We start from the raw sequence: 14,789 nt of genomic DNA on the forward strand, positions 1-14,789 counted from the left end.
CATTTAGTTTTTTCTCAACATTGTAAAAGTCCCCACCCAAATACTGTTCTTATTAACCTGGAAATCAGTGACATGTTTTTGCATGACCTCAGCTCACATGTGGGTGATTAGAAGATCCAGTAGCAAGATAAGTGGATTGTTGGATCTGTGTACGGTTCGTTTAATCAATATCCTAACTTATCTAAGACTGATAATCATTTCGACTGCATGAATTAATTTATTTTTTCTTATCTCATCCACAAGCTAGAATTAAAGAACAGAGACAGTGTGGGCATAGAGAGGAGGGGCTGCAAAAGGATTCGTGTGCTAACTGTTTTCAAAGTAAAATCTGTGTGACTATCTAACATTACCTGAGATTGTGTAGTTTCAATGGATTAAGTTTTGTGTCAACTGGAGGGGTGCCCATGTGAATCAGAAGTGTCCGGTGCGACAGAGGCAGGTTGAAGTGGCCAGAGTCAGAGTAGTGCAGAAGGTGTCGTATGCTGAGGCAGTGATGAAAGTAGAAGAGGATGGGTCAAGGTGAGTGATCATGAGAGTATTCCAGTGAGTAGCTACCTGCCAGGCCGGCAGGTAGCCTAGTGGTTAGAGCTTTGGACTTGTAACCGAAAGGTTGCAAGAACAAATCCCCAAGCTGACAAGGTAAAAATCTGTCGTTCTGCCCCTGAACAAGGCAGTTAACCCACTGTTCCTAGGCCATCATTGAAAATAAGAATTTGTTCTTAACTGACTTGCCAAGTTAAATACAGGTAAAATAATATAAATATGTACCAGCACAGAGGCAGGGTTGGGAAGTAACAGATTACTAAACTGTAATCTGTTACCAGCAAAAATATTGTAATCAGACACTTTTGAAAAACTACTTATCGGATTACTTTTAAATTCAGAAAGGATGTTTGTGGAAAAAAAATATTTGACACTTTTCTGTTTTCTCAATAACATTAAAATCATAAAAAAGAAGCAAGTTTAAGTTTTATCCATGGCCACAAGTCAGAGACCACTATGATGACACAATGTGTTTGATCAATCGTGGGAAAAAAGCAAGAATAAGCTTTTGTAGGGTACAGTTCAAGCAATGTCTTCCAATGGTGCGACTGCTGTAGGCATCCAAAGATTATCCAACTTGAATAAACGCTTGGAGGTAAGGATGACAGCAGTGGTGTAGTCTACAACGATATGGATATCACTTATTATTGATATCTACATAGCGCATTGATGTGAATCACACTTCTGCTCTCTCATTTAGCTATTTGCACCTCACAGATTGTGGTTGTTGTGGATGGCTGTTCACAAATCTAAATGTGCATTTGAACCCATTAATGGTTGAATTCAAGAAGTTTAAGATGCCTATCAATCATTGTTTTTGGACACATGCTCAAACTTGCACACTTTTGATAGACTTAAAGGGGCAATCTGTAGTTGCTACATCCATTTTTAGACATATAAATGATATATGTATATTTATATATATACAGTTGAAGTCAGAAGTTTACATACACTTAGGTTGGAGTCATTAAAACTCATTTTTCAACCACTCCACAAATTTCTTGTTAACAACCTATAGTTTTGACAAGTCGGTTAGGACTTTGTGCATGAGACAATGTGCATGAGACTTTGTGCATGCCCACAAATTTTCTATAGGATTGAGGTCAGGGCTTTGTGATGGCCACTCCAATACCTTGACTATGTTGTCCTTAAACCATTTTGCCACAACTTTGGAAGTATGCTTGGGGTCATTGTCCATTTGGAAGACCCATTTGCAACCAAGCTTTAACTTCCTGACTGATGTCTTGAGATGTTGCTTCAATATATCCACATAATTTTCACTCCTCGTGATGCCATCTATTATGTGAAGTGCACCAGTCCCTCCTGCAGCAAAGCACCCCCACAACATGATGCTGCCACCCCCGTGCTTCACGGTTGGGATGGTGTTCTTCGGCTTGCAAGCGTCCCCCTTTTTCCTACAAACATAGCGATGGTCATTATGGCCAAACAGTTCTATTTTTGTTTAATCAGATCAGAGGACATTTCTCCAAAAGTACAATCTTTGTCCCCATGTGCAGTTGCAAACCGTAGTCTGGCTTTTTTATGCCGGTTTTGGAGCAGTGGCTTCTTCCTTGCTGAGCAGCCTTTCAGGTTATGTCGATGTAGGACTCGTTTTACTGTGGATATAGATCAGTTTGTACCTGTTTCCTCCAGCATCTTCACAAGGTCCTTTACTGTTGTTCTGGGAATGAGTTGCACTTTTCGCACCAAAGTACGTTAATCTCTAGGAGACAGAACGCGTCTCCTTCCTGAGCTGTATGACGGCTGCGTGGTCCTATGGTGTTAATATTTACGTACTATTGTTTGTACAGATGAACGTGGTACGTTCAGGCATTTGGAAATTGCTCCCAAGGATGAACCAGACTTGTGGAGGTCTACAATTTATTTTCTGAGGTCTTGGCTGATTTCTTTTGATTTTCCCATGATGTCAAGCAAAGAGGCACTGAGTTTGAAGGTAGGCCTTGAAATACATCCACAGGTACACATCCAATTGACTCAAATGATCTCAATTAGCCTATCAGAAGCTTCTAAAGCCATGTCATCATTTTCTGGATTTTTCCAAGCTGTTTAAAGGCACAGTCAACTTAGTGTATGTAAACTTCTGACCCACTAGAATTGTGATACAGTGAATTATAAGTGAAATAATCTGTCTGTAAACAATTGTTGGAAAAATGACTTGTGTCATGCACAAAGTAGATGTCCTAACTGACTTGCCAAAACTATAGTTTGTTAACAAGAAATTTGTGGAGTGGTTGAAAAACGAGTTTTAATGACTCCAACCTAAGTGTATGTAAACCTCCGACTTCAACTGTATATATATATATATATACAGTGGGGAGAAGAAGTATTTGATACACTGCCGATTTTGCAGATTTTCCTACTTACAAAGCATGTATAGGTCTGTAATTTTTATCATAGGTACACTTCAACTATGAGAGACGGAATCTAAAACAAAAATCCAGAAAATTACATTGTATGATTTTAAGTAATTAATTTGCATTTTATTGCATGACATAAGTATTTGATCACCTACCAACCAGTAAGAATTCCGTCTCTCACAGACCTGTTAGTTTTTCTTTAAGAAGCCCTCCTGTTCTCCACTCATTACCTGTATTAACTGCACCTGTTTGAACTCGTTACCTGTATAAAAGACACCTGTCCACACACTCAATCAAACAGACTCCAACCTCTCCACAATGGCCAAGACCAGAGAGCTGTGTAAGGATATCAGGGATAAAATTGTAGACCTGCACAAGGCTGGGATGGGCTACAGGACAATAGGCAAGCAGCTTGGTGAGAAGGCAACAACTTGGCGCAATTATTAGAAAATGGAAGAAGTTCAAGATGACGGTCAATCACCCTCGGTCTGGGGCTCCATGCAAGATCTCACCTCGTGGGGCATCAATGATCATGAGGAAGGTGAGGGATCAGCCCAGAACTACACAGCAGGACCTGGCCAATGACCTGAAGAGAGCTGGGACCACAGTCTCAAAGAAAACCATTAGTAACACACTACGCCGTCATGGATTAAAATCCTGCAGCGCACGCAAGGTCCCCCTGCTCAAGCCAGCGCATGTCCAGGCCCGTCTGAAGTTTGCCATGACCATCTGGATGATCCAGAGGAGGAATGGGAGAAGGTCATGTGGTCTGATGAGAAAAAAATAGAGCTTTTTGGTCTAAACTCCACTCGCCGTGTTTGGAGGAAGAAGAAGGATGAGTACAACCCCAAGAACACCATCCCAACCATGAAGCATGGAGGTGGAAACATCATTGTTTGGGGATGCTTTTCTGCAAAGGGGACAGGACGACTGCACCGTATTGAGGGGAGGATGGATGGGGCCATGTATCGCGTATCGCCTTCCCTCAGTAAGAGCATTGAAGATGGGTCGTGGATGGGTCTTCCAGCATGACAACGACCCAAAACACACAGCCAGGGCAACTAAGGAGTGGCTCCGTAAGAAGCATCTCAAGGTCCTGGAGTGGCCTAGCCAGTCTCCAGACCTGAACCCAATAGAAAATCTTTGGAGGGAGCTGAAAGTCCGTATTGCCCAGCGACAGCCCCGAAACCTGAAGGATCTGGAGAAGGTCTGTATGGGGGAGTGGGCCAAAATCCCTGCTGCAGTGTGTGCAAACCTGGTCAAGAACTACAGGAAATGTATGATCTCTGTAATTGCAAACAAAGGTTTCTGTACCAAATATTAAGTTCTGCTTTTCTGATGTATCAAATACTTATGTCATGCAATAAAATGCAAAAGTAAGAATAGAATAATAATAATATACAACCTGTACACCCACACGTACGTAAGTGGATTAAATGGTATTATGTTCAGAGTGATCCCTTTATGATCATTTGATAAAGATGAGGTTAAAGCATTGTACGGGACTTGATTTACTCCAAACCATTAAAAGTATACATGTTTGTGAGATTTCCTCCACCCTGGTAATGCATTTTGAAATAAGCCCAAACCCTGTTAATCAATTATTTTCTGTATTCATCTACTCAACCGTTTAAAGTGTTAGGTAGAGACTTATTATGGACAGAGCATGACATCTACTGAGGACTGAGACAGTGCCAACCCAGTTAATACATATTGATCCCTCCAATGCATTACATATGAATCTTAAAATAATAGACATTTAATAAATATTGAAGCAGAAAGTGAATATCCAACAGAGATTGGTAATAAAAATAGAGTAACTTTTTGAAAGTATACTAAAATGAAAACAATGCCTTCCAATATGGAGAAAGTTATCATGTTTGTTTTGTTTTGTTTTAAACCTTGCAATAGGGGGAAAGCAGAATATTGTTTGAGAGTGATCCGTTTGTTTAAGTAGTAGATTGAGAAGGTCTTCCTATTGGGAAGAAGGGAGTCCTAGTTGAAGGAAACAGATTATGGAGATTAGTGAAAGTAACAAACTGAATGGTAATTGGTTTTCAGATAGCAATCCAATAATGCAATATTTTAGTAATTTGAAGGAGTAAGACAGAGGGATTGAGGATTGGGACTGATATTAAATTAGAGGCTGCTCACTCTTTAAGGCCTGGTCCACTGCTCTCGTGTTTAAGTCATCTGTTTTTTGAGTTAGAGATAACCTTCCTGTGGAACAATAGATGGCCGCCAGTACACACTGAACCCAAACGGCTGTGAGAGACACAGTGGGGAAATTTGGGACAGTTTGTACATAATTGTATGTCAATGCAACAGGTCAAAAAGATTAAGATTACAAGAGAAGTGTTTACTTTAGAAGGTGCCCAATTCAGCTTTATGTCCTGAAGTATAAATGTGTCTGAAGTATAATTCTGTATACGCATGGGTTTATTTAGACTTCCTGCCCAAAATGCAGTAAACTCGATTAATGATTAAGAATTTTTAGGAATGATTCAAATGTAGCATAGTGAAAACTAAGGACATGTTTATTTTCTTCCAGGACTGATGGAATGTCCGCTACCAAGTTTATTTTTGTTTATCAATGATTCTGTATCTCTCCCTTTGAAAGGCTTCCTGAGGCAGGTGCCTTGGGAGAGCAATTAAAAGTATCCAGATCCAGCTGTTAAGGGACCTCCCAAATTAAGCAAGGCCTGGCCATTTTGTTTGTGTTTACCCTATGATTTCTGCCACACACATGTCAGCACCCACACACAAATGATAATGATTAATGAATTATGCTAAATCATGCAAATATAACTTGTCTGTGTATAGCCATATATAATACAACTGCTGGGACTGCCCAGGCAGAGCTCCTGATTGACATGCTACTATGGTTCATTGAGTTGGTTGGAACCTCTCCATCGCGCTGACAATAAACAATGAATCATTTAAGATTGACTTACCGGGGCTGTGCTTATTTATTTTTACTATTTTCTACATTATAGAATAATAGAGAAGTCATCAAAAAGTTACAGATTACAATTTTGGACAAGTAACTAGTAACTGTAACAGATTACATTTAGAAAGTAACCTACCCAACCCTGCACAGAGGGATAGGCCAACGAGTGATTTATGCTTTAGTAAGGTTGATTTCTTAGCATTCATAGGAATGGTTATCAACTGTACTGTAGAAATGGAAAGTAAACCATAGAAAATAGATGTTCTGGTGGCAGCTGTATTTTGGTATGTGAGATTTGACTTCAGAAGAGTTACAGGGTGTGTTGAGTGGTGGTGTCCCATCCTCCCAGGCCATTAGCATAGTGCAGGAGCAGATAGTGTAAAGGTAGTGGAATGGGGTAGAGGGTTTTTAATGAGTTTAGGTGGCAGTTGCATAGAAGTACCTGGGTGTAGGAGATTTTACTGCAGAAGAGTTATAAGATATTTTTTTGATTAAAATGTTTCTGAAATTGTGGTATGTAGGTGTAGGGTTGGTTGGTGGTGCAATTTCTTCTTTCCCCTCTTCCTTTTTATTTTTGTATCACAAATGTAACGTGATTGAACACACACTACAGCACAGTAGGTGGCGGTATGCACAAACAAAATGTGTGAACACCATGATACCAAAGATGAAGAAGAAGACCATTGCTCCAGCTAGCTAGCTTTCGCCAGGTTAGTTATAAATAAGGGCCACCAACAAGTAACGTTAGTTAGTTAGCTAGCTACCTAGCTAGCTGCCTTTCTTCAATACTTGGTGGCTTTACTGTTAGTCAAGACAGGGAGCTTATATTAAAAGCCATCAAGCTAAATGCTAAAACTAGCTATCTATCATATCAAACAGGTGTCCGTCTGTATACTTTACATGCAGGGGCTTACCGGGGCTGTGCAGTAATGTCTCCCTTTTTCCACCAAAGGAAGCGCAGATAGTTTTTGTCAGTCTCAGGCACATGGAATTGGTAAAACATCTTCTCAATGTCACACATCAATGCAATAAGGTGCTGCCGAAAACACATGAGAACACCATTCAGCTTGTTCATCAAATCAGGCCCTGGAAGCAGATGGTCATTTAAACTGGTTCCCTTGTACTTTGCAAAGCAATTAACTACTTATCTGCTTATCTGGCTTTTTAGGATGATAGACGCCATGATGAGCTGTAAACCATTTCCTCGCCTCCATTTCCATCATCTTCAACTTCTTCCGCGTCACCATTTTCAATGACCTCATCCATGGACTTGACACGTTCCTTAAACCTTTCATCCTTTAACAATGGCGAGTTGTTTGTTGTCGGGCAGATTGGGTCTCTCCTTAAATGGCAAGGGTGTTTCATAGTGGCCATGACTATTTTTCCTTATACCATCATTCATCTTCTTCAGGAAGAGGATGTCATCCTGAGACACTGTCTTGCCATCTTCACTGGAGTCCTTGAAATCGTTCTCCAGAATGTGAATAGCATCTGCAGGGGTTACTGAGGGGATCTCTTTGACAATTACCCAATTACCCAACTCACATTTCTGAGCTTCAAGATCCTTCCTTTGCTGCTCTTCTAAGTGTTGTATGCTTTCCTTTTGTTTCTTTTCCTCCAGCAACACTTCATACTCAACTTCCTTTGCTGCCAGCTTCACTGCTGCATCTGCACGTTTGGCTGCCATACTTGAGGCTATGGAGTTATGGCTGGATTGAACACTGGACTTGTGACCTATTTGTGAGACAGTAGATCCATAAATGGAGCAAGCGTAGTCACAATCAAGTAACTCAACGTTTTTCCTGTTCGGCATCAAACTCTTCACCAATGCCTGATATCCTTTCATAGGCAATTTTGATAATATCTGCTGTAACTGCCTCACATGCGTCGACACAACGCCTTAACTCAGTTGACGGTGTGATGTAATCTCGAATTTCAAGATAGTTGCTCATGACATCATCCTTTCCTCTCTCCAATGTGTCGATCAGAAATGCCAGTTGTCTCTCTGTTACGTCTGACTTTAGCTGCTCTCTTGCTTTGCGGGCTTGGATCTTCCATTGGTCATACATGGAGATAAGTATTTTTTCCTTTTTCTGTTCCTTGAATTTCGTGTTAAAAAGTTGAAGGAGAGGTGACTGACTGCCATTTTAAATTTGATTTACAGTGAATTTGGGAGAAAGGCACAGTAGCACAAATGACATTTGAAACAGCCAAATATCAATATAACGGTGTATCAACAGATTCATTCACTCTGCTATATATGGGTATCCAATCATTGCAAACATGCTTGAATCAACCGTAAATCAATCGGGAAACAATATACAGCAGTCCTTAGTACTCTTGAGATGCAATTCATTTTGAGAATGGGAAAATACGTTTAGTTATGTCCATAGATAGTTGTTGATGTGGACAGCCTTTACTGCCTTCTTAAATCATAGAAGTGAGCATTAATAATCACTGACAAATTATAACTCCTTCCATGACAGTCTTAAATGATCAGTTTATAAATAATACTCACTACTTTCACTGCATACGATTGTCTATAGTTATGACCATCACACAAAATACATTTTCCCACTGCCCGTGGAGATGCCAGATTGACAGTTAGTGTTGGAGACTCAAGGGGAGATGCAGAACTGCCCGATAAAAGGTCCAAAGTCAGTAACATCAGACAAGGTGGCAGTGTGGCATCGTGAAGACCCGTCCTCGTGTACACCATTCAGAGATGCAGCAGGGCGGCAGGATTGATGAGGGTCCAGCTCTTACTGCAGCATCCCCAGCTGAATGATGGTCATCTCTCAAACTGATGGTTCATGAAAGTTTAATGCGGTATCATTTCCATAAACAAACCGTAAGAGCTGATGGAGAAACAAACCAAAAATGCTCTTACAATATGAACAATACAGTCCACAAACAATACACTTTTCCACAACTTTACATTAGCGTGCTTCATACATCAAATGCATCAATATGCATGAAAATGTATACCCAAATAGTTGATTACATGCTAACAGCTTGCTAATGTGGCGCAAGTTTAACTAATATTAGCCAGCACAAACAGTGGAGCTAGGCTACAGCTAATAACATCATTTTGCTAGCAGACTTCAGAACCTCAATTACAATACAAATATCCGTTCAGTACATGTTCAAAAGAATTTGAACGATTTCTGAAACAAGACCAATATTGAAAGACAGTAAATACCTTGTTCTCTTTCCAGCTAGATGCTAAGTTTGACATTGTTTCTTGGACGCTTGAACAATGTTAACAAAAGGATTTTCCTTTTTCTCTCGCGCCTGTTTCCCATATAATCTTTGTGTGTACAACAGAGACGGCAAAAAACCTGCTGTTAAAATAAAAGTCACACTGAACTGTCAAATATACAGTGAGGATTGTACAAAGAAACTAAAAGTCCAAACAGAGCAGACATTGTGATCTGACACTTGGTTTTAGGGGTTAATTTACAACCCTCTCTCCGCCATCAGGTGAGTATGAATTAATGATCTACAATTATCTATATGGTGTAGGTAGCTAGCTATAGCTGGTCCTTCCCTCCACCGAATAATGACAGAGATGAAAGGAATTAAGATGGAAAGTTGAATTGTTCAACCATTAAATTATAATTCTCAATGGTAATTAGTGAGTATAGGTGAGTGTATCTGTACAGAAATAGGTGGGCATACTGAGTATGCCTGCATATGGCCACCACTACACATGCACCACTGGGTGAGATTGAAGCTCGCTCTGTTAACGGTGACACTACACATATAGGCAGGCACAACACTTGCCTTGCATGGTATGGTTTTGTATATCCTAAGGCACTCAAACTCAACTCTGGACCTCAAAGCCAGTGTCACTGCCTTTTTTCATTGTTTTCCTCTAATCAGGGACTGATTTATACCTGGCACACCAGGTGGGTACAATTATTTATCAGGTAGAACAAAAAAACTGCAGGCTCTGGACCTTGTAAGGTAATAGTTGAATACCCTTGTACTAGAGTTTAATTACATATTCCCTCTGTTTTTCTAGAGGGACAGGGACAGTGTGCAATGTGCGATAAACTACATTTACTTTGTATTTGACTCCGTGTGTAGAATCATTCTCCATAGAGACAGATGCTGGATGCAGAATTAGACTCCTTTACAATCCCTCACATCCTACACATGTTCAGCAGAGAAGAACATCCATAGACATGGAGCTGCTGCAGCAGCTAGACCACTTCCTACAGGTAACACGCAAACACAGGAATGGATGAGCACACACATGGTAATCATTTCCACATGGAAAGGTTTAAAGTCTGCACCGAGAATCTTATGAAATGTATTTCTGTGTGTGTATTTGTGAAGTAAGGATTTTTGTGTATGCGTGAGGTAAGGGGGCAGAGTGAGTGTTTCCTGATGTGCTCTGTTAGAGGTTATGTATCTGAAGGCTCTAACCTGGGTGTGTGTGTGTGTGTCTGTGTGTGTTTAGGAAGAGAGGAGGCAGACTGTTGTACCCTCTGTCCTCTCTGAAGGGGTTAGTGTGTGAAGGCTCTAGCCTGCTGCTTCTGTTGCTGCTCCCTCTGAGGAAGAACGTCCCGAAGAACATGACCTTCCTTTCACCAGGACACACACATCTCAACCTCCACATTATGTGAGTGTGTCTGTGTGTGCTTGCGTGTGTGTCTGCCCTACTCATAATATTCCGATTTTTTTTGTTGTTGTTGTGAGAGATAAGTGTGTTCTCTGTTTTGTGAAGTTGTTGTGTGTTCTCAGTTGTTTGATTTAATCTCGTTCCCAGACACTTCCACCCAAGTGTGCGAAGTGTCTGGTGCACCAAAGCGTCAAACTAGGGTCAGAGGGAGCTGGGGTGCAGACGGCAGTTTGGGGTAGAGAGGACAGTGGACTCAGTGGAGGACATCCCAGCCACTAGGCAGTGTTGCCACTGCTACTTCCTACATGTTGGGCAAGTGGACATCACTTCTACTCATACAACCAATCAAAATTATATATGGCCTTTTTCTTTTTACATCAGCAGTTGTCACAAAGGGATTTTACAGTAACCCAGCCTACACAAGGGGAACCTGGGACACACAGGGCACCACTGCTCCTGCCATCTCTTTCTCCCTGTGTGATGTCATATCCTGTTCCTGTTTAGGCACCTGGCCAGACAACATGAGGCTTCTGCTGCTCCTGCCCCAAATACACACAAGTACACACACTATTAGGAAAGTTCCCCTATTTATATGGTTGTGTGTATGTGTGTTGTGTGTCAGAGGTGAGGGATGACAAGCCAGTGTTTGAGAAGAGGCATCTGGTGTGGGAGGAGGACATGCAGATGCACTCCATGTTCCTGGACAGAAAGGTGACATATTAGTCTTCCCCTACAACCTACCATTACCTCCTACTCTCACCTAGCCCCTTACACTTAAACCACTAACCCTTAAGTTTCCAACATGACCTGACCTGTGTGTGTGTTACAGGAGTTGAATACAGAGCATGCCTTGTATCTGCTGCAGAACCAGAGCTCTGTGCCATGATGGCCAACTTTTTGCAGTTCCTTTTAATACGAAAACCGAGCGACGTCTTCATGTTCGCCCGTCATGACTTCTCCCCCTTCCCACCGACTCCCGGTGGGCACCTTTAATACCTCCCCTTGACGACGCACACGTTGGCTGCATCTCAATAGTCTGGTTAGTAGCTTCTTCTCACAGGCATTTTAGTGAAGACAATACTCTTCTGGTTAGCACTTGACACTAGTATGTACAGAGGCCCTTGAGATCATCAAATATGAACGCTTTTATGGAGGTTTGGTATTTTGTGATAGTTTTTAATGTTCTACTGTTTTTGTTTGTATGAGCTTTACTGAAACAAATTTGGTAACACTTCATTTTAAGGGGTAATATTACAGTGTAATGACATGTGTAATTACAATGTAACACATATTGTAGTTAATTGTAATAACTCATAGTTACACTGTATTAACCACATGTAACTGGTGGTAATTGCAGTCTGTAATTGTAGAGGTGTAAAAACAAATGCTTGTTACAAATGGGCAAGTTTCCACTAAATTCACCAATTTAGTGTTTAATTTCTTCTCAGCTGCATCTGATTCAGTAATAAGTGTAATATGGTTGTAATCTCTTGTGGAAAGATGTACTGGGATGTTGGCTATCAACAACAAGGCAACTCCTATGACTAATTGGGAATGGGACGCAAGCGTAGGATTGATCACCCTGTTGCTGGCCGCCTTTGGGGAGGGTGTATAGTGTGAAAGGCCGAAACACCCTAGGAACCAAAGGTACACTACTGACGATGCGCTTCCCAAATTTCACCAGGCTCACTGTTCATGAACTCTTGGAAGTGCTTGCACAAAGGATAGTAACATCTCATCCTGTGTTCTTGGAATCTGGGTGTCCGAGATTACTAAAGTTGGAGGCTCGTTTGGTTGTAATTACCTACTCGTGACTGCACAACTAACAAATCTCCACTTAATGTTGTTGCTAAATCTTGCCCCTAAAAAGTGTACCATCTGGGTCAAGCTCATCTTTTAATTGTAAGTATTTTCACTTGGTAGTGAGTAATAAATAATTATATAGACATTTTACAATTCACTTTAAATAGCTAAATCCTCTGTAAGATCTAACTGCAACCTATTACAGATATGTACTCTGACGTATTTATCACACCCTGACCTTAGAGATCCTTTTTATGTTTCTATTTTGGTTTGGTCAGGGCGTGAGTTGGGGTGGGTATTCTATTTTCTATGTTTTCTATTTCTTTGTGTTTGGCCGGGTGTGGTTCTCAATCAGAGGCAGCTGTCTATCGTTGTCTCTGATTGAGAACCATACTTAGGTAGCCCTTTTTTCCACCTGTCTTTGTGGGAAGTTGACTTTGTTTAGGGCACATAGCCTTTGAGCTTCACTGTTTGTTTTTGTAGTGTTTATTGTTTTGTTCGGCGTCTTTTTACCAAATAAAGAGAAAATGTACACTCACCACGCTGCACCTTGCAGAGTTTTTATTTTCTCACTTGGATGGAGCTTTCAGAAGCTGACGATTAGATTGTCAGAATGGGTTGAGTTTACAATAACGGACCAGATATAGGACAACCTCAGTCATTGGGGTCTACCATATGGGTGTCATCCCAGATTTTTTAAAAACGACTTATACTAAATGTGTGTGTTACCCATTATGACAGCCTGAACCTCCTTGCCATCCAGGTGAGAGTATAAACCCACAAGTAGTATAAAGTATAAAGGGAGTATAACCCCCTCATCACTGTCAAATGCTCCCTAAAACACTTTAGGGAGCATTTGACAGTGATGAGGGGGTTATACCCCACGCTTCTCCTTCACCCAAATTCAGACAGCTGATGTTCTGAAAGAGCTGCAAAATCTGGATCCCTACAAATCAGCTGGGATAGACAATCTGGAACCTCTCTTTCTAAAATTATCTACTGAAATTGTTGCAACACCTAATACTAGCCTGTTCAACCTCTCCTTCATATCGTCTGAGATCCCCAAAGATTGGAATGCTGCCGCGGTCATCGCCCTCTTCAAAGGGGGAGACACTCTAGACCCAAACTGTTATAGACCTATATCCATCCTGCCCTGCATTTCAAAAATCTTTGAAAGCCAAGTTAACAAACAGATCACCGACCATTTCGAATCCCACCGTACCTTCTCCACTATGCAATCTGGTTTCCGCGCTGGTCATGGGTGCACCTCAGCCATGCTCAAGGTCCTAAACGATATCATAACCGCCATCGATAAAGACAGTACTGTGCAGCTCTCTTCATCGACTCTGTCAATCACCGTATTCTTATCGGCAGAATCAATAGCCTTAGTTTCTCAAATGACTGTCTCGCCTGGTTCACCAACTACTTCTCAGATAGAGTTCAGTGTGTCAAATCGGAGGGCCTGTTTTCCGGACCTCTGGCAGTCTCTAGGGGGTGCCACAGGGTTCAATTCTCGGGCTGACTCTCTTCTCTGTATATATCAACGATGTCGCTCTTGCTGCTGGTGATTCTCTGATCCACCTCTACGCAGACAACACCATTCTGTATACATCTGGCCCTTCTTCGGACACTGTGTTAATAAACCTCCAAACGAGATTCAATGCCATACAACACTCCTTCCGTGGCCTCCAACTGCTCTTAAATGCTAGTAAAACGAAATGCATGCTCTTCAACCGATTGCTGCCCGCACCCACCTGCCCGACTAGCATCACTACTCTGGACGGTTCTGACTTAGAATATGCGGACAACTACAAATACCTAGGTGTCTGGTTAGACTGTAAACTCTCCTTCCAGACTCACATTAAGCATCTCCAATCCAAAATCAAATCTAGAATCGGCTTCCTATTTCGCAACAAAGCCTCCTTCGCTCATGCTGACAAACATACCCTCGTAAAACTGACTATCCTACCGATCCTTGACTTTGGCGATGTCATTTACAAAATAGCCTCCAACAATCTACTCAGCAAATTGGATGTAGTCTATCACAGTGCCATCCTCCGTTTTGTCACCAAAGCCCCATATACTACCCACCACTGTGACCTGTGTGCTCTCGTTGGCTGGCCCTCGCTTCATACTCGTCGCCAAACCCACTGGATCCAGGTCATCTATAAGTATTTGCTAGGTAAAGCTCCGCCTTATCTCAGCTCACTGGTCACCATAGCAACACTCACCCTTAGCACGCGCTCCAGCAGGTATATTTCACTGGTCATCCCCAAAGCCAACACCGCCTTTGGCCACCTTTCCTTCCAATTCTCTGCTGCCAATGACTGGAACGAATTGCAAAAATCACTGAAGCTGGAGACTCCCTCTCTAACTTTAAGCATCAGCTGTCAGAGCAGCTTACCAATCACTGTACCTGTACACAGCCAATCTGTAAATAGCACACGCAACTACTTCATCCCCATATTGTTATTTATCTTTTTGC

This window comes from Salvelinus alpinus, chromosome 18 (assembly GCF_045679555.1).
Source record: "Salvelinus alpinus chromosome 18, SLU_Salpinus.1, whole genome shotgun sequence".
Classification (NCBI taxonomy): domain Eukaryota; kingdom Metazoa; phylum Chordata; class Actinopteri; order Salmoniformes; family Salmonidae; genus Salvelinus; species Salvelinus alpinus.